This window comes from Papaver somniferum, chromosome 4 (genome assembly GCF_003573695.1).
Source record: "Papaver somniferum cultivar HN1 chromosome 4, ASM357369v1, whole genome shotgun sequence".
In the NCBI taxonomy this organism is placed as follows: domain Eukaryota; kingdom Viridiplantae; phylum Streptophyta; class Magnoliopsida; order Ranunculales; family Papaveraceae; genus Papaver; species Papaver somniferum.
Window position 1 is genome coordinate 31,733,956 of NC_039361.1, and position 22,614 is coordinate 31,756,569.

The following is a 22,614-nucleotide window of genomic DNA, read 5'->3' on the forward strand; positions in this document are numbered from 1 at the left end:
ATGACTGGCTCTTGGTAAAGGGGAATCGATCCTAGTAAGAGGTGCAACCTATCACAAAGGGGAATCGATCCTTGTATGAGGTGCAGCAAGTTTTTAGTAGAAAGGGGAACTGATCATATGGACATGTGCAACACGTTTTTAAGCAAAGGGGAACCGATCCTATGGACATGTGCAACAAGTACAAGTTAATTAGATACCATATATATGTGGGGAACCGATCCTAGTACCTACTCAACCGAATTTTGGTAACTAGCGTGACTATGCAAAGTACTCACATGGAGGTAGAACCGAAACTTGTTTTGGTAGAACCGTGAAACCCATGTTTGGTGATTGAGTGTTCTTGATCAATCACGTAGTTCTTGAAAGTCAGATGAACCAATTCTAAACTTGTTTGTAAGTGTGGCAAATCGGTTTCAAGATTGTAAGTATGAAAGAGGAAAGTAAAGATGACGACATACTTTGAACATGTGCAGTAACGCTTATCTTTTATTGTTCAAAGATATTCCTTAATAGCTAAAGGAAGAAAATCCCGGATCAAAAAATAAGTTGAGAATCTTTTAATTAAGGTTTTTAATCTTATTTTTGGAAAATGAAAATTAATAATGTGCATTTACTAGTTGGATATTTTCTAAGAGATTTTCGGTCATTATTTGGACAAAGCATTTCCAGGAATTATGGAAACCGAATTTGGAATATATTGCATATCTTGAGAATATTTTCGGTTTTGGAAATTCCTTGGTGTCCAAACTTTCTTGTCTATAAATATCAAAGTTTGCATTTCGAGCCAACTAATCCTCGGAGCCAGCAAAACTACCTCAGTTGTGTTCTTACTGGTGGAGTCGCCTATTCGGAGAGGAAAGTAACCTAATTAGGCGAAATCTCTTACGGCCGCTCGGTTTAAAACTTCTTTGGGATTGAGAAGCTCTATCAGTACTGTTGGTGGGAAACTAGATAATTGATGATTATCTTTTGTTTTCAATTGATTTGATTGACTAACGGTGGTTGAACTTTGATCGCACCTAGTTTGTTTATGCTTAGGAATCTTCTCTTCTGATATAAGATTCACTCAAACTAGATCGAAGTTTCTACGGGGATCTTTAGACTGTTTGTAGATCTAAAGACGTCGGCTAAGCGTATACTTAGGTAAATCAAACATACTCTTGATTATGGAATTCATATCTCAAAAGGCCTTGTTTCCTTGTATGGATATAGTGATGTAGATTGGGTAAGGTCTCCAGATGAAAAGAGATCAACAAGTGGTTTTAGCATTTTGTTTGGCCCTAATCCCATTTCTTGGTCCTCCAAGAAACAACCCACAGTTGCTCGTAGTTCAAGTGAAGATGAATATAGATCTCTAACTCATTTTTCTAATGAGATTTTCAGGGTTTGCCAATTGCTAAGGATTTGCACATTTTTCTTCCTATACCTCCTTGACTACAGTATGATAACATCATCTTCATGTCCCTTTCTTCCAACCCCATCTTTCATAGCATGATGAAGCACCTTGTTGTAGTTTTTCATTTTGTACGTAAGTTAGTTTAATGTAAAGTGTATGTGTATCATATCTCTTACATCTCCACACTGGATCAAGTTGTTGATGTTTTCACGAAAAGCTTCATGGACCACGTTTTACTTCTTAGATAAACAAACTCAAGATGTATTCTCCTATCCACCTTCATTAGAGAAAGGGTAATAACAAATGAATCTGTCTGGTTCAGTCTAAATAGTTTTGTCAGATTTATCTGTCAATCATACATGTGTATGTATATGATTTGTCTCTGCTTTCTATTTTTTCTATCTATGTCTACTTAAACAGATTGTCTTAAGTTTTATTTTCTTTATGAATTGTAATATCAATATTTTCTTAGATTCAATAAAATGAGATTTCATTTACATAAAATAACTATAAATATATATACAAATGATGCAGGACTACAACTTGAAGAGAAAAAGTTTAGAATATACCTACTACCCGTAACAAAAAAAAAAATTGACATAAAAGTCCACATGTCCCCTTCCATTTTCTTAATACACACATCAAGCTTCATGAAACATAAATTGTTTGACAATGACATAATCGAAAATACAAGTGATGAAAGTGGTTATAATATAGACGAAAAAGATCAACGAACACAAGTGAATATGATTCTGGTACCGATTCCCATGGAAAAAGAAATTAACCCTTAAAAATGATTGCATACCCTTTCTACGAATGGATAACTCAAATCTGATTGTTTATCAAATAGTCTTACTTGTTAACTCTTTTAAGGGTTGTCTTTAGTTAATGCCATAAGTAACAATATTTATAGATGTACAACTTCTTTTTTTCTTTTTTCTTTTTTTTTTTTGCAATAAGAACGAATATTTCATTAAAAGAAATTAGAATCTTACATTGGATCAAAACTTGAACCCAACTTGTCATTAAACTAATTAAAACTATTTACTTGTGCTTCGCAATAGAGTCAGCTATATTGTTTCGCATCTCTATGGACATAAGAACAAGTCCAAAAATCAATAGGACTACGAATTAAGAGAGAATCCTGAATTAGATTAGTCGTAGTCCATTTCGCTGATGTTCCGCTCCCCTTTAAATCCTTTATTACGTTCATTTATTCAAACAGTCCCCTTATAAATGTATACTTTTTTTTTCTTTTTTTCTCTAGACCACAAAATAGCTTCCAATAAGGCTTTGGCTTCAGCTTGCTATGGGTTTGTGGTTGTTGAAATGCTCCCTCGAACACCATCACAGGTTCCTGCAAAATTCCTACAAACTAGAGATAAACCAGTAATATTACCAGATGTCGCAATATAAGAAGCATCAAAATTTATTTTCTTTGAATAAATATCTAGGGATATCCACATGAGAGTAATACAGTTCACAACACTGAGAGAACTATATGCACAAATCCACTTCTTAGGATCCAATCACTTATGTGTGCATTAATGCTTCTAGCAATAGCGGACTCAGTTATTTGCACATTTCCAAACATTTTTCACATTCTGGCTTCCCAGACATACCAAAATATGAAGCTCACAGTTTCAATAACAGTTTTGTGCACCTGTAACTGGGGATTAGTTTTACCGAAACTATTACAAAGCCAAAAATATACACTCTAAAAAGGGAGAGGTGTTAGAACATAGCTTGGTTGAACCCACCAAGCATTGGTATGTCAAGTTTGGTTGTCATATTTTAGTGAATCAAAACTCATGTTAATAGTCTCTTGATTATGTACTAGATTCAACTTCGTATAGGTTAGCTTGAAAGTATTAGGATATGAGACATTACAAGTATTGTGAAGTCTTGAAGATGTGAAGAAGCAAGGAGCTACAACGACAACAATCATCCTTCCACTTGAGGTTAGTGATTTTGACTTGAACTGTTTCATTCCCTAACTATCTATCAAGTCGTGCGTATTGAAAACAAAACTGCGAAGCATATTTGAACTCTAGATAGACATAGTATTAAAGAATACAATACGAGGTTTATTGCTAACCATTAAACTTTGTAGATAAGACATCACCATAATCATTTGAATGCTATTGTGATTATGTATGGGTATGAGGTGAGGATTTCATCCTAAGAAACAATGTTTTACATGTGTTCTAAGGAAGTAAGTTCATAAACTTGTTTGTGAACCGAAAAGGAAATTGGCAGGCGTTATTGGTTTTTTTATTCATTACATATCTTATGAACAACTGTTAATGGTGGTTTTTAGTTTAGGGCGAAAATTATAAAAGTCTATCTACCTGACCCGACATCGGAAGTAATAGACCTTGATATGTCTATATTCCGCAAGGAATTTGAAGAATATATCAAATTTGATGAGTGCCTATGCCGCTCTTCATATTGTATTGAAACTCAAGCTCCTAGATGAATTGTTCACTAGTATAGAGCCTAATGAGTATTTAAGCTCCTAGTTGCATTATTCACTAATGAAATGGAGCATTTTTAAAGTGTTGAGTGCCTAAGCCTCTTCGCTCATATATGTATTGAGCAATTCAATATATTTATGTATATAAAATTTACTCAGAATGGTGCATGTAGCAACAATCCCAAATATTCTATAAATCTAATCTTGCATCAGCATTATTCACTAATGCATAACCTGCTTAGTGTTTTCCTATGCTATATTCCCCAGCCGAACTCTCAATATTGGCATGACATGATGATTAATGTTCACTCGCAACGGAGTAGCATGAATCTCCCGAAGTGTCAGTATTGAGACCTGCATGAAAACACCCACATTGGCTACACCACCTTCTGACACAGCGCGTTCGCACACCTTTTAATTAAAAGTTGGCGCGATCGAACGCGTTTAAATTCCTTAAGGAAAATCTAGACTGTCCATATCAGTTTCAGAAACGATCACGGCTATAACAATTTTTCCACGCAATTCAATAAGCATGGCCAAGCCCTGGAGGAAATAGGAAACCATCATGATGACCATCGGCGGGCCCACCAACGCCCCAACTGATCGGACCTTGCCTAAACGCATCCCAGCGTTGTAAAACGCCAACCCTAAGTAGGGTGGTCACGTTGTGGAAAGAAGCTCGAACGAGAATAGACTGTCTAAAACGGTCTTAAAAGCGTCACAATCGTCCAACTTTGCCAGCCTGGTTGGACAGCTTGGATTACTCCATGAGTGATTAGGGAAGTGCTAGCACTCACACCGGCGGGCCCACTAGTGCCCTAGTCGATCGAGTCCCATTTCCTCAGCCACAAGCGCTTTGAACGCCGACCCCCAAATATGGGTGATCGCGCTGTACAAAATAGCTCGAACGAGCTGAGACTGTTAAGAAGAGTCTCAAAACACATCACGACTGTCCAACTTTGCCAACCTAGTTGGACGGCTTACATCTTCCTACAAACGATTAAAGAAGTATCAGCATGATCATTGGCAGCCCCACTTTCCCCTTGAACAATCGACTTGCTGGCTGCAACCCTATAGGGCGCTAAATCGATCGCCCAAACTCGAGGAAACGCGTTGTGAGCAAAGCCCTAATTTAGGTTGCGGCGATACACAACTGTCGTAGATCGATCATGACCGTCAAACCTTGCCGGCTTAGTTAGAAGGCTTGAATCGCATCTCGAGCAACCAAAGAAGTGCCAATGCGTTCATCGTTGGCCCAACTTCTCCCTTGGTCGATCGACCTCTCCATGGCAAAACCGGAATATACTAAATCGTTTTCCCAAAGTAGCTTGAACGCGCTGCTTTGAAAACCCTAAAATTGTGTTTGCGGCAACACCCTACTGTCGCAAATCAATCGCGACCATCCATCTTCGCTATCTGAATTGAGTGGCTTAGATCTAATTTTAGATGGCCCAGGAGATGTCAGCGTGCTCACCGACAACTCATCTTTGCGCGAGGTCGATCGACCTGCAAACCAACACGTAGTGCCTCGAATCGCTCGCTCAAAAGGGAGTTAGCCGCTCGTCCTCTAAACCCTAAAAATTGCGTCAAAGACATTGAATAACTGCCGCAAATCGATCACAACCACCTAACTTCGCCAGCCTAGTTGGACGGTGTAGATTTATTCTCATAAAACTAACAAAGTAGCATCATGACCACCGACCATCACTCCTCCACAAGGAGTGATCGACCAGGTTGTAGTTCGCCCATAAGGCACTCAAACGATCACCCAAAGAGGGTCGGTCGTGCTGTTTTTAAGACGCTCAATCAGTGACTGATTCGATCGAGCTCAAAAACAGCGATGCTTCTAACACATCGATTACTTTCAGCTGCTTATTCGAAAGCGATGCTTTACATGCATCGATTATAAGCAATTCTTTACAAATACCGGTTTTATAAATAATTTGTTATTTAACCTAAAAGCACTACGTGATGATTTTAACGGCAAGTCACATGACTTGACCCATTCACTCGAGACATCAAACATGTCACAAACTGGGGGATGCTCACTGGGGTATTAGTCTGGCGGTTTACAGCGTGCGGCGTGCAACGCGCCCATTACGTGAAAGTGTCAGGAAAGACGGACGGTTAACAGTAATGAGAGTAGTGGGTGAACGTGTGATCAGTCCTCCCTCATAACGGAAACATGATGATCACCACCTTCCGCACAAACCCACTTCTCCACTACTTAACTTCCTCCACTTCCTAAGAGATTAAGGTGCGTTAAATGACTTGTATAAATAGGTTTTCAACCTATTCAAAAAAAAGGAGAACACAAGTGTTATCAATACAGTATCCAGAAAACACCAAGAACTGATAGTTTACATTCTGCAAGCCAGTTCCACATTCTGATACAAGTCATAAACAGCCACACCTTCATAATTCAACGTTTTGATCTCAAACACCTTCTTCACTTCCCTCCCTAAGATCAACCCCTTCTCCTTCACTTTGTGACCGAATTGAATCTGGAACGACCATTTCTTGGTTTAGGCCAGAGTCTTACAGATTGATCTCTCGAATCTAAAAGTACTCCCGTGCAGTGCATTGTTTAGGGTTTGAATTCGTTTCTCATCAACACACCCAAATTTACCCAAAACAGCAGATTCAATTTTTTATCTTAAACAACAACCAATATGTTTGATTGAGTATAACCGTTGACGACTTGTTTGTGTTCTTGGTAGAACTATTCACAAAAACCTGACTTATGTATTGGTATGACTTTTATTAGTGAAACCGATCTTAAGTAATCACCTGAGATGGTACGATCGGGTTTGTGTTATGTCTGACCAAATATGGGAAAGGGGTACCGATCCTAGTAAGAGGTGTAGTACATTACAAATGGGAACCGATCCTTGTATGAGGTGCAACAAGGTTTATAACAGAAAGGGGAACCGATCCTATGAACATGTGCAACACGTTTTTAGGCAAAGGGGAACCAATCCTATGGACATGTGCAACACATATAAGTTAGATACCATATATATGTGGGGAACCGATCCTAGTACCTAGTCAACCGAATTTTGAAAGGTAGTGTGACTATGCACATTACTCACATGGAGGTAGAACCGAAACTTGTTTTGGTAGAACCGTTAAACTCATGATTGTGATTGAATGTTATTTGATCAATCGCATGGTTCTTGAAAGTCAGATGAACCAATTCTAAACTTGTTTGGAATTGTGGCAAATCGGTTTCAAGGTTGTAAGTGTGAAAGAGAATTTACAAAGTAAGGATGTCGACATACTTTGAACACGTGCTATGAATGTTCGTTTCTTTAATTGTTCAAAGTTATTCCTTAACAGCTAAGGGAAGAGAATCCCAGGATCGAAACATAAGTAAGTTAAGAATCTTTTAATTAAGGTTATTAATTTCATTTTGTAGGGAAATACAAGAATTAGTAATGTACATTTACTAATTAGATTTTCCGAGAGATTTCGATCATTATTTTTTGGACAGAGCATTTCCAGGAATTATGGAAACCGAATTTGTGCTTTAATGAATATCTTGAGAATATTTTCGGTTTTGGAAATTCCTTGGTGTCCAAACTTCCTTGTCTATAAATACTTGAAGTTTTCCTTTTTAACAAACTAATCCTTCGTAACAACAAGCTTCCTCTTTGTTGTGTTATTACTGGTGTAGCCACCTATTCAGAGAGGAGAGTAACCTAATTAGGCGAAATCTCTTATGGCCGCTCAGTTTAAAGTCTTCTTTGGGATTGAGAAGCTCTAGCGTGTACCGTTGGTGGGAAACTAGATAATTGCGGTTTATCTTTTGTTTTCATTGATTTGATTGACTAACGGTGGTTGAAATCTGATTTCACCTAGTTTTTTTATGCTTGAGAACCTTCTCTTCTGATATAAGATTCACTCAAACTAGTTCAGTGTTTCGACAGGGATCTTTAGACTGTTGTTAGTTCTTAAGACGATCTTGTGATAATCCATTGTTAACAGAATCCATTCTGTGCGTGATTGATCACAAGAGATTCAAGTGATTGTGTGCAGGTTATTATTGAAGATCTAAGAAGAATTGAAGACGAAGAAGATACTGAAGATTTTTGATTTGTGGGTTCATAATCTTTGGTGTGCACAATACTTGTTTCGGTAAAAGAGGATCCAATTAATAATCGGTTTCTCCTTGTGATATATTGGATTGATTAATTGAGTAGATCAACATCAACACAATTCTTTGGATTAATTGTGTTGTTGGCTTAATCTTAAACGATTACTTCGGTAATTGAACATAAGATAAATCTAAGGACCTGACGAAGGAGTTTATGTTAAGATAAACAGAAGACCCTTTCTCTGAATCATATCGCTTGGTTGAAGAGAGTTTATACCAAATAGATTTGTTGTTCCTTTACTGTTTGGAATACGAACCAAAGGAATTGTTCCAAGTACGTGACTTATTTATAAGTTGGAGGCGTGGGAATACAGACGGAACTAGGTGTAATTTTGTATAGCAGCTTAATCCTGAGAGCATTCAATTCTGGACAAGGTCCTGGGGTTTTTCTGCGTTTGCGGTTTCCTCGTTAACAAAATCTTGACGTGTCATTTACTTTATATTTCCGCATTATAATCGTTTTATTATAATTAAAGTAAATTACACAAACGTTAATTCCTATTTACTTGATAAGTGAATCCTATTGTGTTTGGTTAAGTCCGAACCTTTTTTATCAAGTAACATACTTCGTTGTTGTATTGTCTCGATCTCGTATCCATAGACGATCACACGAAGTGTGAACCGATTAGTTGTATTGTCTCGACTCTGTCCATAGACAATCACTTTCGTAGAAAGGACTTATAGGTTGGAAAAAGTTTTAGCTTGAGGTATATTTGGGTACCCTCGCCTTTTGAATTGGTATCAGAGCAGGAAAACATGAAAAGATATAACAATCTGTGTTTGGTGCGATCCAACCTATAAGATATGGGCCAAAGCAAAGTTAAGCGAGAGCGAAAACTAAAGAAAGGCTCAATTAACGTATCACAAAATATGTGCTCTAAAGGAGAGTGTTCTTAGATCTCAGATTATTCAAATGATGATACTTCTAGTGAAGCATTTTTGAGTTCTATTCTTGAGATCTCTGATGAAAGATCAAGTGCGAAAACTTCTGAACTAAAAGAATTAAGTAAACAATTCCTGTTCTGCTCAAATGAACTTCTCTTGACTCTTGAAAGAAAATGAGTTTTAACACTGAAGTTTGAAAATCTCTATAAAGGCATGAATCACTAAAAGAAGAATTAACACAACAAGTTTGTGACTACGAAAAAAGGATGAATACTGAACGTCATCATGTAGAGACTTGTGAAAAAGATCTGGAAAGATCTCAAGAAAATATCTGTCTTTTTGAAAAGGAGCTTGATGACTCTAAAATAAAATTGAACTCTCAACAATAGTGCTTCAAGGAAAAAGAAAAAAATCTTCTTTTTAACATAAGTTGTTTAGAGGAATCTCTCAGCACTACTCTTGAGGAAAACAATTCATTAAAAGAGGAAATCTATATATTGAGAAAAATGAATGCAAGTTCAAACAACTTATCTTCTTTATTGGAGTCAGGAAGAAACCATGGAGACACACGTGGTTTAGGATTTGAATGAAATAATACCGTAGTTTCTAACAATTAAACCAAGTTTGTCAAATCTGTGTGTACACAAACATAAGAGTCTCTAAAAGAAAAAACTCAATACAACTGTACAGAAACCTGCAGGGAAAAACAAACAGTTGATGATCAGTCATTCCAGAAGAAGGAAAATGATGAAGAAGAAAAGAGACCTGTAGTTGCAGGAAATCCTACACTACACCCTTCATATGATTTCATTATTACTCAACTCATTTTTAGATTTACACTCTTAATTTTATTGATCAATCTTTGAATGTTCTTACAAGAAAAGATAAAAGAATCAAGAATGACCTCTGCTCTAGACTTTCTCTCTCCTATTTACTTGTTTCTTACTAAAAAAAGATCTCTCCTTTTCCTTTACAACCAAACGACTATTTATAGGGAAATACATAATGGATGACAGCTAATCTGTCCTTTATTTTCGGGTATATGGTTTGCGACATTCTCGCAACCTTACAAATGTTAATTTCGCAAGCTTTCTAATTTTCGCAGAACTATCACATCTTTCTCATGATTCTAGCTGACGTCATTTATCGTATCATTACTGAAATTGTTCTGCGACGTTGTTGTGTTGTGTAGTTGATAATTTCGCTGAGACATTATCGTTGCGAGATTCTTATCCTACATCTCTCCTCTTCTCATATCTTCTCTACAAACTAGATAATGATGTGAGAAATGCCGCAGCTGTTCATCTCTTCATATTCTGCATTTATCACACGTATTCTTTCTTCCATCTGTTTCTTGACACGTCTTCTGTAACCGCTGCTTTTCAACCGCTCACATCTTTTCGTCTTAATGATGTTTATTTCTTCGAGCAAAAAAAAATCTCCTTTATATACTCTTCTTACTCTTCTTTGCATCTTCTTTTTACTTTATCTTCTCTTTTTATTCTCTCATCTCTGCAACTCTGTTATTCTTCTGCAAGTTCTGCTACTGTAATTTTCCCCCCTTCAATCTTCTTATTTTTTGTTCATTCCCATACTCTATATTCAAATATGGCTCCAAGTGGTCATAGACATGAGAAGAATTTAAAAGATGTCCAAAAAGATCTTGCTGATAAAGGTTTCACACTCTCTACCATTCCTGGTGAAAATGCCAAACCAATTCTTTCTATCAAACTTTTCTCTGATCAGTACTGTGATGATCAATCAATCATAATTTCGCTAGGTCAGATTCTCGCAGGTCTCCCTATTCCTCTTTATGACCCAAATCTTCTTTTATTCTATGAAATTCTCGCTCACCCAGGATTTTCGCGAGATATCTTCCAACTGAGTGGGGATTGCATCCATTTGATGCTAGAGTTCGCTAGCCGTGATGCTGGTAAAGGATCTTTGTACTCCAAAGAACTTAGGGATCCTAAATTCGCAGACCTAGAGATAATTGCTGAGAAATAAACAGTAGCGAGTTTCTTTGAGAACTATGAACTTATCTCCATGAAGAAAGAGAATACTCGCTGGGGCATTCGCTTAAAAAGGAAAGATAACATTGATGAAGCTAAAATTCTCATGCAAGATATTGACTGGCATTCTGGTAAAAACACAACTCCTCCTCGCAATCCAAGATGCATAAAGGTATGTTTTTCCTTTAATGCTAAAAGGACCTTACATTGCTGGGTCAAATGTTCTTCCTGCGAATCTCGCTGCTTATCAACCTTGGGTTTTCTCTTGGCCCGAGAAGGAGAAAGAGGTATGTTTCTTCCCATTTAGCTTTATTTCTTTATTTATTTATTATTTTGTTCGCTAACTCTTGCGACATTCTGCAGATCCAAAAACTGAAAGATAGTTATAACAGGACTGGGAAAGCTAGTACTCTGTTAGCTCTTCGCTCATACACAGATGAGGTAAGAAATTTTCTCTTATGATTTTAAATGTATACTGTTGCTTCCATTTCTTATTTCTATCTGTGTGTGAAGATTATTGCTGAAATAGAAGAACCTGCTGATGTTGCGAAGACTGGTGATAAAGGTAAAGGTGCTCTTCGCAGAGAAAAATCAACTGCTCCTCCTTCAAAGAAAGGAAAGTCGTTCTTCTTCTCCTTCAAATATTCCTCCTCACGAAAATTCGAAAGTGACAAGGGATGATGAGGACAATGATGATCTTCGCAAGTGAAGATTTCCACCTGAATCTTCTATGGCTAAGCTCTCTGGCCTCTTTTCTGATTCTCTGCAAGGAATGGGAGATAGCCAATTCGCAATACCTGCAAGCTCTCGCTACCTTTGCGATGTCCCTTTACTGGATGGTGATAGTTCTCTTCGTGGAGTTTCTAGATCAGTGACTCCCGACTTCTTGCATTCCTCAATAGTCTGGTATATTTTTATCCTTTTACTTCTTCATTGTATAACTCAAAATTTCTTTCTATATTAATATTTTTTATATTTTCTCGCAGGCTGGAAAAGCTTCTTTTGTTGCCTCAGATCTAGAGAGGAGACGCGAAAATCTTGAAAAGAAGAATCTTCAATTTCGCAAAGAATGAAGAATTGGAAGCTGAAGTTAAAGGTCTTCGCGAGAAAAATAGACAATTAGAAATTGATTCTTCTTCGTATAAGAACAAAATCTCTAGTCTTCAGCAAGCTAATAATCAGCTTTACGGTATGTTACTTTTCTCTTTTCCCTTCATTCATCCTGTTGTTTTATCTTATTTAAATGATCCTTTTTGCAGACATTTATGGTCTTTCTGATGAAGCTACCCTTCTTCGTTCATTTCCTAATGCCTTGGATAATGATACCCTTCTTGAGCGTCTTAACAATTCCTTAAATAGCTTCTCAAATGATAGAATTTCATCTTTCTCTAAATGAGCTTAGATCTAAATTTCGCCTCTTAGAAATTGACCATAGATCTAGTTTAGGCTTAGCCAACCGATTTAAGCGTCTCCTTCTTGATTCTAAAGAGAAAACCAATGAGTTAAGAACCAAAATTAGCGGTCTCATAGATGATAAGGATCGCATCTCTGATCAAGGTAAGGCTTTGGCGAAATTCCAAGAGACTCTTCTTGAAGTTCAACTTGAACGAGATGAAGCTAACCGCAAGAACATCGAACTCTGCGAAAGGGAAAATCAAATTCGTTCTCGTCTTCTTATAAGTAATGAGGATGAATTTTTTGGGCTGCGAAAATCTTAGATGATGCGCAGAAAAGATTTAGGTGTAAATGTTAGTCTCCAAGTTGAGCATACACCTTGATTAGAGATATGATTTCTGACAGAGAAGGTTACTAACTGCTCTTCTTTACTAATCTTTTGCTTCTTATGAATTTTCATCAAGTTAATAATTGATTGTCTTTTGCTCGCAGATTCTGAAATAGATATCGTGAAAAGATTGAGAACTCGAAGCTGAAAAGGAGGAACTCGCAAAGAATCTTTCTTCTCGCAACGACAAGTATTCTAGATTAAAGAATCAAATCAAGATCACTGTTGCGAATTTTAAGAATGATGCTATGCATTTTCGCAATCAAACTATCCAAATGGTTTGTGACGATCATATATTCTGATTATCCCTCTTGGAAGAATCCCACAGAATACTCCCAGTTTGATTATCTCTGATAGCGAAGCTGATGATGAAGAATCTGATGGTGATGAAGGTTCTGATGGTGATGAAGATTCTGACGCAGGAAGAAGGGAACAAGTCTGATGAAGATAATGAAGGATCAACTAAGAAGTAGTCTTTTTTCTTTCTTTGATTCTTGTAATACTTGTACATTTATTCCTTCTTTCTGTATATTTGTGTTTCTTTCATTTTGACCTGCATTCATTAAAACAATTCTTCCTTGCAATACAGTTAATCAATATAATCATTAATTTTTGAATCTTTGAGTAAATCTATCATATGGAGACAAATAACATTTTCTAATTTCACATTCCCATACTTGCCTCTGTTATTTGTATCCAAATGAGAGATTTATAAATTTTCTTATTTTATGCCTCAATTTCGCAGTTAATTATGTATAATTTCGCAATCTTATGCGAAGTGAATTTTGATTCTTTTCAAAATCTCATTCCTGTGTGGTCTTATTTTGCCTTCCTAATTAAAGGTCTTATTATGCCACCTCTTGTCATTGCGACAAAATCGCAGGACGTCCTTGCACTTTCATGCAAAAACCCATTGATCTTGCCTTAACTTTTTCTTTTGTATTATGGCCTCTTCAGGAATGTTGCGACAATATGACAGGCCTAAATATTCTTGCGAAAATAAAGCCCCATGACATTGCCGTCTTGCGACGAAATCGCAGGACGTCTTCGCACTTTCATGCGAAAACCCATTGATCTCGTCTTATCTTTTTCTTTTGTATTATTGCCTCTTCAGGATTGTTGCACAAATATGACAAGCCTTAATACCCTTGCGAATAAAAAGCCTCATGACATTTGCGTCTTAAGACACTTATCAGCTCCCTAATGGAGGGTGCCGCCCTTATCTCCCCCCTGGTTGCCCCTTCAAGGAGGCGTACTTCTACCATACAAGGTTAGCTCCTCCCATCCAGTCTTAACAACAACCAGTTTTTTTCGCAGCCTCTTATCCCTTTTACCTATAGGGCTTATGGTTACGAGACTGCACCCTAAGTGGGGTTTTCTTCAGGCCGAGTGCAGTATAAGCCAAGACTTGTCAAGAATGGAAAGTACGCTTCAAACGTCCCTGGCACTCTTGACTCAACCGTGTACCTCGGCGCCTTGATCAGATCTGCACTCCTTGGGAGAGTCCTTATTACCTTAGTCGCCCAACCTAAGTCATATGCTTAAGCTGAGAATCCAAGGTGCCTCTCCCGGATGGGCTTTATTGACCCCAAATCTCCATGACTCAGGTTCCGGTGCGGTGTAGCCTTTCCCTGAGCCATGCAACAGGTACCCCCTTATATGACGTACTTTAGGTCTTACATTTGCCTCTTGCGAAATTGTATTCGCGAACTAGGGTGTACGCCATAAAGGTTCGCCTCTTTCTCTTTTGTCATTTTCTCTGATTATTTTCTGTAAAATTCATTATCTCTGCGAGAGTCTCGCACATCATCATATTGTATTTGATTTCGCAATCTCAATTTTGTCATTCAATCAAATGTATTTTTGAGAATTTTACTTATTGCGAGAGTGTCGCAACAACTTAATCATTCATACATTTCTTGTTTTTATTACCTTTGCCATCCTCTGCTTCTTTTTATTTTCTGCTACTGCTTCCTTGGTAGTGGTATGTTCATCATTTTTATTCTGAGCTAGCATTAGTTTCGCAACATCTCTTCTCTTTTCTTTCGATTGCATCCACCATCAACCTCTCACTTCTTGTGTATCTTTGATTTTGTGTCGCCATTTTCCTTCTTGTTTGCTCTTCCTTCGCAAGATTCTATCTCAGTTTCGTAACACCTCTTTCCTTCAACCCAATCTCCCTTTATGATTCCTACACCACTGGGGTGAGGGAATTTGATGCACTGGTGGAAAGTTGAAGCTACACCTAGAATCCCATGTAGCCAAGGTCGACCAATTAACGCATTGTAGGGTGATTCTACATCAACGACACAGAATAAGATTTCAGAAGATATTCCCTTCAATGGAATTCGCATAGTAACCTCCCCTTTAGGCTTGTTAGCAGTACCATTAAAACCATATATCTTATATGTTGATGGTATAAGATCATCATCTCTTCCCCATAGTTTTATAAGTATGATAAAATAAGATGTTCACAGAGCTTCCAGTATCGATTAGAATTCTATTAATTGCCCATGAATCTTCAGCTTCATCATCCTCATCTTCTTTCGGTTTTGGATTAATTTCTAATTTTACTACCAATGGATTATCATGCACCTCTTCTCCTTCGGGAATTTCTTCTGCGGTAAAAGAAATGATCTGTTTCTGCCATTCCTCTAGTGGCGAGATTTTCGCAATATTCATAATTTCTCTTCCATCGTTATCTCTTGCGAACACTCTACTCAAAACATTATCATGAAAATCTTCAATTGTCTTATATGAATGTACGATAGAGTGACAAATAGATTTTTTGCTTTTGCACCAACTTCTATGAAGAATGTTTCCTTCTTTTTCATCGTGTTCACTTTGTGATGCTCTGGTGGTGGTGGGTGGTTGAGATTGTGGATGCCCTACCAAAGTGGTTTAGTTTTCCTTGATCTATCATTCTCAAAATAATTCTTTTTACATTTCTGCAATCATTTGTTGTATGTCCATGAAAATGATGATAAGAACAAAACTCATGGCTTCTTGGTTTGGAGGTGGTTCCGTTCCCATGTTCCATGGTGTTGGTATATTCTCCATCAAATTATAGCTTCCCATATTTCTCCACACTTGCATTTAGAGGTGGCATCTTGATTTCTTCCCATACTACCTTGTGACCTCCTTGTCCTCTATTATAGTTTTGTCTTTGACCTCCATAAGTTTCTTGTGGTTGATCGAGTCTTTGAATCTTGTTATTTCCACCACGATTGTAGAAATTTCTTTCTCTTTCATACTCCTCTTGATCTCGGCTTCCCATAGCCACCAGTTTCTGTTGATTGTTACCCGTCACCTTCTCTTGTTGTACTTGCGAAGTATTCGCTACTGTGTTTATTAGCTTGGGTAATAAGCTTGCATCGCTGTCTGTGAGTTGGTGTTCGCAACTGGATATGATTCCATTTCATTTTTCCTTTCCTCTAGAGCAATGTATTCTTCTTGAAGTTCTCGCAATTCAGTCATTGTGATCGTATTCTTGACTCTGAAAATTTGGACATACAATAGGTTTGTTGCAAACATAGCATTGATAAATGATAATATAAGATATCTCTCATCTACACGGCCAGCCATTTCGCTACACATAGTTCTCTTTTAGTCAGGTGTTTCAAACTTTCGCCAATCCTCTTTTAATCCAAACACATCTTCTATACCAGGTCGCGAAGAATTATTACTTATATATGCCCCTAGGAATGTAGTCTGCAAATGATTGAAGGATGTTATTGTATTCTTTGGTAGACCTTCAAACCATTTTAACGCCTCTCCTGTTAAGCTGGATGCGAAATATTTGCACAATACGGCATCATGATTTTCCCATTGTAACATGCACCTCACATAGGCTTTAATGTGTTGAATTGCACAAGTTGTTCCATCAAAAATGCTGGTTAATGCGGGCAAATTGCATTTCGGTGGTATTCCTCCTAATTGTACTTCCCTTGTAAATGGAGTTTTCGCAGCTTCTTCTATTGCTTCATCCAATTGTCTTCTGCCTACTTCTCTCTATTATAGCATTCCTCTCATTTCTTCTAATTCTTTCAAGATTTGTTTATTTACACCTGAATCTTGATCCATTGGTCTTTTTAATTTCGCTCTCTTCTTCTGCGTTCATGTCTATCTTCTCTCGCGAAATTTTGCATTTCTTCTTCATTATCCTCATCTGTCTTCTTCTGCGATTCTCTTCCTCATCTCTATTTTGAATTCGCATATGATGATTCCTTTCATTTTTCCCTCCATGATTTTGTTCATTTCTTATCAATTCCATTCGCTGTCTTTCAGCCATCCTTTGTACTCTATCATACTCCTCATTGAGATTACCTTTATTCCGGTTTTGTGTACGCCTTCTTTCTCGATTGTCGTGATTATTCTGGCGAATTGTCTCCTGAATCTCTTGTTCTTCCATTTCCGCTCTCAATCTTTCACGTTCGCAGATTAAACGTGCTTGTTCAGCATAATGTCTTTCAATTTCTTCTTCAATTGTCTGTTGATTTCTTTGAGTTTCTCTTTCATGTAAAATTCTTCTTCCTTCCTCTCGATTTCCTTCGCCATCTTGGTCATTTCGTCCCTGACGTTGTCCGTTCTCTTGATTTCCACTATTTTGACCATCATCAAAAGTTTCATTTTGTGGAACATAACAATCATCAGCTCTTTCTCTATTTTCGCGATATTCTTCATTAGGATTTGATATTTCTTCTTGAATATTGTTTCCAGCATTGATTGTGGGTGAGTTTCACCTCATATCTCTTCTAGTCGATCTTGAATATGATTTTGTAATACTTCTCGATCTTCTACTCTGTAGTCTCATATTTTCCATCCTCAATTCGTGATTTTGCCTTGTTAGATTTGCACGTTCTTCTGCCTCAGCTCTTCTTTCTTCATGTATTCTTCGTCTGAACGTTTCTAACGCTCCAATTTCCTCATCTCCATGAATTATTCCTTCATCTGCTTCTTGATTTCTCTCTTCTTGTCTATGGTTTCTGTTTTGTTGCTCTTCTTCTACTTCTTCTGCCGAATTTGATTGCCAAGTGTGTATACTCACCCTATCATAATCTGTATTCCTCCCTTGAACTAGTGTTTGTTGAATTGGTGGTTGAATTTTATTTTCTCTATTACTTATCATTCTAGTAGATTCTCCCATTTTACTTCTTTCTCTCCCAGCAATTCTCTTGCTTCTTCTAACAGTAGTCGGTTGTTCGGATGTATTTCTTCTTCTAGCCGTTTCTTCAATGTTAACAATATTGCAAGAAATTATGGAAAATTCTTAATCAATCACTCTAAATCTTCACAAATCTCAATATTAATTTTCAGCTTTTTCTAGAATAATCTTCAACACCTCCCTGTTTCTAGCGCCATTATGTAGTTGCAGGAAATCCTACACTACACCCCTCACACGATTTCATTATTACTCAACTCATTTTTAGATTTACACTCTTAATTTTATTGATCAATCTTTGAATTTTCTTACAAGAAAAGATAAAAGAATCAAGAATGACCTTTGCTCTAGACTTTCTCTCTCCTATTTACTTGTTTCTTACTCAAAAAAGATCTCTCACTTTCCTTTACAACTGAACGACTATTTATAGGGAAATACATAATGGATGACAGCTAACCTGTCCTTTATTTTCGGGTATGGTTTGCGACATTCTCGCAACCTTACAAATGTTAATTTCGCAAGCTTTCTAGTTTTCGTAGAACTATCACATCTTTCTCATGATTCTAGCTGACGTCGTTTATCGTATCATTTCTGAAATTGTTCTGCGACGCTGTTGTGTTGTGTAGTTGATAATTTCACTGAGACATTATCGTTGCGAGATTCTGATCCTACAATACCAAAGCTAAGGAGAGTAAATAAAGATAAGGGAACTTTCAACAATCTTGCACAAACAGGTAACTACAAACATTACAACTCTCATAATATCAAATGTTGTTATTCTTGTGGTACTAAAAACCATGTTCATAAGTTATGCAAGATTCATAAAATTCAAAATGCTCTTCATTTTGTCTCAAAGGAATTGGGAAAATAAACTTTGATCCTCGCCTCTTATCAAACAGAGTATATGACTATTATGCTGATTTTTGGTCTACTCAGTATATACCAAAATCATTTAAAAAGGGGCATAAGAAAATTGAGTTTAAACTGGCAAGATTTGTCTCCCATCCTTTAAAAGAATCAGTCTCTGAACCATTCTTAGACTATGATGGCATATCATATCTCAAGAAATGGAAGAGAAAGAACAGTCGAAAATGATGCACTGTTGCATAAGAACAAATTTCTCTGTACCCAAGCACTCCTGTGTTATAGAAATTTGTTTAAAATGGGTAATTTCGATTATTTCCTTTTGAAAAAGATTACCGATAATCTTTGTATATCAAGGTTTCCTTTTTATAAGCGGTAAGATCTTATAAAGACCATATTCTCATTCGAAACCTTCATGGTTTTCATCAATGAATGATCTAAAGAATGCTATATCTGATTTGATATATTCATGTAGATTTCATGATCTTCTAACTAGAAAAATTCATATAATCCTTTTCACCGAGAATAAAAGGTCTTACAACGAATTTGTGGGAGAATATTGTATCCAGGAAGTGGAAAGTGTTTTGGATTCCTCTAAAAAAAGGAAGATTCGAAATCTGTTCTGATTTGTGCTCATATCAGATCATTCCCTCTCTTATTGAAGTAAGGGCTACCTGTTAGAGCATAGATCGGTCAACCTCGCATGCGTTGTTATATCAAGCATGTTTGTCAATGTTAGTGATCAAAACTATAAAGTCTTGATTTCTAGCCTATTAGCCAAGTCTCGGACTAGGATAGGAAAAGTTTAGTTGAGCTCAAGGAGTTCATGGTGATTCAACGACAACGACGAAGATCCACACCAAGGAACCGTGGAACTTCATCAACAAAAAGGTATGTGAAGACTTGAACTTATCTATCACTCGAAAGTCTATCTATTCTTCTCCTACTTCTTATGAGACAAAAGTCGTATGCTATATAGACTAGATCATATACACTTGATATTTCAAGTTGAGTATTCATTGCTTATCTTTTACTCGAAATCATGTGTTGGTAAAGCGTTTCTCTTTGATCATGTTTATCTTCACCTAGTGACGAAAGTCATGAAAGTTTCTATCACTTTGGAAATTGCTCTGACGAGAAAGGTCTGATGTTCTTCACGAATGAATATCGCCCTCTGAGAATGTTTCAATGATTGAAATGAGAGTTTAGATTATATAACCATGTATTCCTTGAACCGAAATTTTCGAACTTTGTTGATCAAGATAAATCGGTAGGATTGTGGAATTGGCTTGCCAAGTCCGCGAACCTAGTCCGCAGACCCAGTCCGCCAACTGACGGAAGTTTTCATCTCGAGAATTTCTGCTGGATTTTCCTTTAACTCGTTTGCGTGTTTAATCCGCGAACTCAGTCCGTGAACTGGCGGAACTTCTCTTTCCGAGATTTTTTGCTGAGTTTGGAAAACTCAACCTATTAACTTAAGTCCGCGAACTTGTTTGTGAACTTAAGAGGTTATGATCTAAAGATGTGCTCTGAACATGAAACATTAATTATTAAGGAATGCTTTATGCAAACCGTGGCTATAATGTTCATGAGCCGATTCTAATCGAATCGAATCATCTTTGTTTCAATTGTGTCTTGTGTAGTTACATAAGATCTCATAGCAATTGAACAACTCTTAACTAGTTCATTTGAGTCAATTGAACTAGTTATGGTGAAGAAGAACATGATAAATATGAGATGCTCATATGGTTGACCTTTTGGGTTATCATGTTGAACCAACATACGTGTACTCGTTTGGGCATGGTTTTCTCAAATGATAGACGCATTTATGTGTCTATTTTGTTCTCAATTTTTTGTATTGTTAGACTCGATTAAATACTTATTGTGTTATTTTATGTTTTTGTAGATGTTTTTGGAAAAATAAGCTCTTGCGGCGAAATTGGCTCGAAAAGTGGTGTTTTACACCCTAGGATAGAGTACTAAAGACACCCCAGAAATGCACCGGAGGAAACCAGAAAAATTACTAAAGGCACCCCAAGGGACATGTGTTATTCGGACTCCAGCAACGGATAAGGGGTGACCACTGGATAAGGGGTGACCTTCTTCACAAATTCAAAAAAATATTTTGGCGGGAAAATATTTGCTCTTCACTGGCAGATTTTCTCGATTGCATTTGGACGTGATTTTGTGCGATTCAATCGCTGAAACTTTGTGGAAACATGTAATATATCACAACAGAGCTGGTATGGGTGATTGTTTCGACTGAATTTGGCTGGATAATCAGTGGAAGAAATCAGGGCAACAAGGGTTTGAAAATGATATTCACGGATTTTCAGCAAGTTTGATGTGTGCTGCTCGTGTTTGGATGACACTTAGTCATTGAAGATGCGTGTAGAAGCTAAATAAGGGAGTATCAGAAGCTTTTTACGCATGGAGAATCATTTCAGGGAAGAAAATATTCGGAAAATATTTTCTTTTAACACCGAGTAATGGAGGATCATGGAGAGTTAATGAGCGTGATTTCGAGTAAAAGAAAATATACAAAAATATTAACAATGGGTGAGAGGTACTGGGACTAAGGATTTGGCTGAATTCACTACACAAGGTTCATTCATATATTCTTTTACTCGAAATCACGCTCATTAACTCTCCATGATCCTCCATTACTCGGTGTTAAAAGAAAATATTTTCCGAATATTTTCTTCCCTGAAATGATTTTCCATGCGTAAAAAGCTTCTGATACTCCCTTATTTAGCTTCTACACGCATCTTCAATGACTAAGTGTCATCCAAACACGAGCAGCACACATCAAACTTGCTGAAAATCCGTGAATATCATTTTCAAACCCGTGTTGCCCTGATTTCTTCCACGTGATTATCCAGCCAAATTCAGTCGAAACAATCACCCATACCAGCTCTGTTATGATATATTACATGTTTCCACAAAGTTTCAGCGATTGAATCGCACAAAATCACGTCCAAATGCAATCGAGAAAATCTGCCAGTGAAGAGCAAATATTTTCCCGCAAAAATATTTTTTTGAATTTGTGAAGAAGGTCACCCCTTATCCAGTGGTCGCCCCCTTATCCGTTGCTGGAGTCCGAATAACACATTCCCTCGGGGTGCCTTTAGTAATTTTTCTGGGTTCCTTCGGTGCATTTCTGGGGTGTCTTTAGTACTCTATCCTAGGGTGTAAAACACCACTTTTCGAGCCAATTTCGCCGCAAGAGCTTATTTTTCCAAAAACATCTACAAAAACATAAAATAACACAATAAGTATTTAATCGAGTCTAACAATACAGAACATTGAGAACAAAATAGACACATAAATGCGTCTATCAAATACCCCCAAACTTATTATTTTCTAGTACTCGAGCAAAACTAATAAAAAATAAATAAAACCGAGTTAATCTCGGGAGGGTTTACCAGAGGTGTGCCCACAAAACCATTACTCCAGACCCTAGCTATCTATGCAGAACCTTGGAAGGCACTAAAGAATCTCCTTGGTTGGCATACTGATTGACTACAGGAGGAAGTACCCTGATGCGAAATTCCAATTGTTGTACACGAGTTTGCACTCAAGCATACTAAAATTCATATAAAGTGACAGAGCTCTACTCAGATAGTTTATGGACATCATAAACCGGAGTCAACCAATCACGTGGATAGATTAAGAAGATGGATGTAGAGAAAAATATGGATGATGTTGACTAAGGTGAACCTATCCTAATGGACTGAGATACTGGTCTGGACTAATATCAACACACTGGAAAATACAAGGGAACCAGTGGTCGATAATCCTAACTTTAGGTCAACTCAGCTGGCATATACAAGGGTACCAGTGGTCGACTTTATTGTAATTATTCCGGTTGGTCTGGTGGT